This window comes from Cherax quadricarinatus, chromosome 9 (genome assembly GCF_038502225.1).
Source record: "Cherax quadricarinatus isolate ZL_2023a chromosome 9, ASM3850222v1, whole genome shotgun sequence".
Lineage (NCBI taxonomy): Eukaryota > Metazoa > Arthropoda > Malacostraca > Decapoda > Parastacidae > Cherax > Cherax quadricarinatus.
In genome coordinates, this window is record NC_091300.1 from 47,096,322 (window position 1) to 47,101,579 (window position 5,258).

Sequence of the window (5,258 nt, forward strand, 5' to 3'; positions counted from 1 at the left end):
TGTGAACCACTGATGTGAGGCACTGTGAACCACTGATGTGAGACACTGTGAACCATTGATGTGAGGCACAGTGAACCACTGATGTGAGGCACTGTGAACCACTGATGTGAGGCACTGTGAACCACTGATGTGAGGCACTGTGAACCACTGATGTGAGGCACTGTGAACCACTGAGGTGAGACACTGTGAACCACTGATGTGAGGCACAGTGAACCACTGATGTGAGGCACTGTGAACCACTGATGTGAGGCACTGTGAACCACTGATGTGAGGCACAGTGAACCACTGATGTGAGGCACTGTGAACCACTGATGTGAGACACTGTGAACCACTGATGTGAAGCACAGTGAACCACTGATGTGAGGCACAGTGAACCACTGATGTGAGGCACAGTGAACCACTGATGTGAAGCACAGTGAACCACAGATGTGAGGCACAGTGAACCACTGATGTGAAGCACAGTGAACCACTGATGTGAGGCACAGTGAACCACTGATGTGAGGCACTGTGAACCACTGATGTGAGGCACTGTGAACCACTGATGTGAGGCACTGTGAACCACTGATGTGAGACACTGTGAACCACTGATGTGAGGCACTGTGAACCACTGATGTGAGGCACTGTGAACCCACTGATGTGAGGCACTGTGAACCACTGATGTGAGGCACTGTGAACCACTGATGTGAAGCACAGTGAACCACTGATGTGAGGCACAGTGAACCACTGATGTGAGGCACTGTGAACCACTGATGTGAGGCACTGTGAACCACTGATGTGAGGCACTGTGAACCACTGATGTGAGACACTGTGAACCACTGATGTGAGGCACTGTGAACCACTGATGTGAGACACTGTGAACCACTGATGTGAGGCACTGTGAACCACTGATGTGAGGCACTGTGAACCACTGATGTGAAGCACTGTGAACCACTGATGTGAGGCACTGTGAACCACTGATGTGAGGCACTGTGAACCACTGATGTGAGGCACTGTGAACCACTGATGTGAGGCACTGTGAACCACTGATGTGAGGCACTGTGAACCACTGATGTGAGGCACTGTGAACCACTGATGTGAGGCACTGTGAACCACTGATGTGAGGCACTGTGAACCACTGATGTGAGGCACTGTGAACCACTGATGTGAGGCACTGTGAACCACTGATGTGAGGCACTGTGAACCACTGATGTGAGACACTGTGAACCACTGATGTGAGGCACTGTGAACCACTGATGTGAGGCACTGTGAACCACTGATGTGAGGCACTGTGAACCACTGATGTGAGGCACTGTGAACCACTGATGTGAGACACTGTGAACCACTGATGTGAGACACTGTGAACCACTGATGTGAGGCACTGTGAACCACTGATGTGAGGCACTGTGAACCACTGATGTGAGGCACTGTGAACCACTGATGTGAGGCACTGTGAACCACTGATGTGAGACACTGTGAACCACTGATGTGAGGCACTGTGAACCACTGATGTGAGGCACTGTGAACCACTGATGTGAAGCACTGTGAACCACTGATGTGAGACACTGTGAACCACTGATGTGAGGCACTGTGAACCACTGATGTGAGACACTGTGAACCACTGATGTGAGGCACTGTGAACCACTGATGTGAGGCACTGTGAACCACTGATGTGAGGCACTGTGAACCACTGATGTGAGGCACTGTGAACCACTGACGTGAGACACTGTGAACCACTGATGTGAAGCACTGTGAACCACTGATGTGAAGCACTGTGAACCACTGATGTGAAGCACTGTGAACCACTGATGTGAGACACTGTGAACCACTGATGTGAGACACTGTGAACCACTGATGTGAGGCACTGTGAACCACTGATGTGAGACACTGTGAACCACTGATGTGAGGCACTGTGAACCACTGATGTGAGGCACTGTGAACCACTGATGTGAGGCACTGTGAACCACTGATGTGAGACACTGTGAACCACTGATGTGAAGCACTGTGAACCACTGATGTGAAGCACTGTGAACCACTGATGTGAGACACTGTGAACCACTGATGTGAGACACTGTGAACCACTGATGTGAAGCACTGTGAACCACTGATGTGAGGTACTGTGGAACCACTGATGTGAGACACTGTGAACCACTGATGTGAGACACTGTGAACCACTGATGTGAGACACTGTGAACCACTGATGTGAGGCACTGTGAACCACTGATGTGAGACACTGTGAACCACTGATGTGAGACACTGTGAACCACTGATGTGAGGCACTGTGAACCACTGATGTGAGACACTGTGAACCACTGATGTGAGACACTGTGAACCACTGATGTGAGACACTGTGAACCATTGATGTGAGGCACTGTGGACCACTGATGTGAGGCACTGTGAACCACTGATGTGAGACACTGTGAACCACTGATGTGAGGCACTGTGGACCACTGATGTGAGGCACTGTGAACCACTGATGTGAGGCACTGTGAACCACTGATGTGAGGCACTGTGAACCACTGATGTGAGGCACTGTGAACCACTGATGTGAGGCACTGTGAACCACTGATGTGAGACACTGTGAACCACTGATGTGAGGCACTGTGAACCACTGATGTGAGGCACTGTGAACCACTGATGTGAGACACTGTGAACCACTGATGTGAGGCACTGTGAACCACTGATGTGAGACACTGTGAACCACTGATGTGAGGCACTGTGAACCACTGATGTGAGGCACTGTGAACCACTGATGTGAGGCACTGTGAACCACTGATGTGAAGCACTGTGAACCACTGATGTGAAGCACTGTGAACCACTGATGTGAGGCACTGTGAACCACTGATGTGAGGCACTGTGAACCACTGATGTGAGGCACTGTGAACCACTGATGTGAAGCACTGTGAACCACTGATGTGAAGCACTGTGAACCACTGATGTGAAGCACTGTGAACCACTGATGTGAGACACTGTGAACCACTGATGTGAAGCACTGTGAACCACTGATGTGAAGCACTGTGAACCACTGATGTGAAGCACTGTGAACCACTGATGTGAAGCACTGTGAACCACTGATGTGAGGCACTGTGAACCACTGTAAACCACTGATGTGACTGGCACTGTGAACCACTGATGTGAGGCACTGTGAACCACTGATGTGAGGCACTGTGAACCACTGATGTGAGGCACTGTGAACCACTGATGTGAGGCACTGTGAACCACTGATGTGAGGCACTGTGAACCACTGATGTGAGGCACTGTGAACCACTGATGTGAAGCACTGTGAACCATTGATGTGCACTGTGAACCACTGATGTGAGGCACTGTGAACCACTGATGTGAGGCACTGTGAACCACTGATGTGAGGCACTGTGAACCACTGATGTGAGGCACTGTGAACCACTGATGTGAAGCACTGTGAACCACTGATGTGAAGCACTGTGAACCACTGATGTGAGGCACTGTGAACCACTGATGTGAGGCACTGTGAACCACTGATGTGAAGCACTGTGAACCACTGATGTGAAGCACTGTGAACCACTGATGTGAAGCACTGTAAACCACTGATGTGAAGCACTGTGAACCACTGATGTGAAGCACTGTGAACCACTGATGTGAAGCACTGTGAACCACTGATGTGAAGCACTGTGAACCACTGATGTGAGGCACTGTGAACCACTGATGTGAGGCACTGTGAACCACTGATGTGAGGCACTGTGAACCACTGATGTGAGGCACTGTGAACCACTGATGTGAGGCACTGTGAACCACTCATGTGAGGCACTGTGAACAACTGATGTGAGGCACTGTGAACCACTGATGTGAGGCACTGTGAACCACTGATGTGAGGCACTGTGAACCACTGATGTGAGGCACTGTGAACCACTGATGTGAGGCACTGTGAACCACTGATGTGAGGCACTGTGAACCACTGATGTGAGGCACTGTGAACCACTGATGTGACTGTGCACTGTCAGACACTGCGAACCACTGATGTGAGGCACTGTGAACCACTGATGTGAGGCACTGTGAACACACTGATGTGAAGCACTGTGAACCACTGATGTGAAGCACTGTGAACCACTGATGAGAGACACTGTGAACCACTGATGTCAGGCACTGTGAACCACTGATGTGAAGCACTGTGAACCACTGATGTGAAGCACTGTGAACCACTGATGTGAAGCACTGTGAACCACTGATGTGAAGCACTGTGAACCACTGATGTGAAGCACTGTGAACCACTGATGTGAGACACTGTGAACCACTGATGTGAAGCACTGTGAACCACTGATGTGAAGCACTGTGAACCACTGATGTGAAGCACTGTGAACCACTGATGTGAGACACTGTGAACCACTGATGTGAAGCACTGTGAACCACTGATGTGAAGCACTGTGAACCACTGATGTGAAGCACTGTGAACCACTGATGTGAGACACTGTGAACCACTGATGTGAGGCACTGTGAACCACTGATGTGAGACACTGTGAACCACTGATGTGAGACACTGTGAACCACTGATGTGAAGCACTGTGAACCACTGATGTGAAGCACTGTGAACCACTGATGTGAAGCACTGTGAACCACTGATGTGAGACACTGTCATCCACTGATGTGAGGCACTGTGAACCACTGATGTGAGACACTGTGAACCACTGATGTGAGGCACTGTGAACCACTGATGTGAGACACTGTGAACCACTGATGTGAAGCACTGTGAACCACTGATGTGAGGCACTGTGAACCACTGATGTGAGGCACTGTGAACCACTGACGTGAGACACTGTGAACCACTGATGTGAAGCACTGTGAACCACTGATGTGCACTGTGAACCACTGATGTGAGACACTGTGAACCACGGATGTGAGGCACTGTGAACCACTGATGTGAGACACTGTGAACCACTGATGTGAGGCACTGTGAACCACTGATGTGAACCACTGATGTGAGCACTGTGAACCACTGATGTGAGACACTGTGAACCACTGATGTGAGACACTGTGAACAACTGATGTGAGGCACTGTGTGAGACACTGTGAACCACTGATGTGAAGCACTGTGAACCACTGATGTGAGACACTGTGAACCACTGATGTGAGACACTGTGAACCACTGATATGAAACACTGTGAACCACTGATGTGAGACACTGTGAACCACTGATGTGAGACACTGTGAACCACTGATGTGAGACACTGTGAACCACTGATGTGAGACACTGTGAACCACTGATGTGAGACACTGTGAACCACTGATGTGAAGCACTGTGAACCACTGAT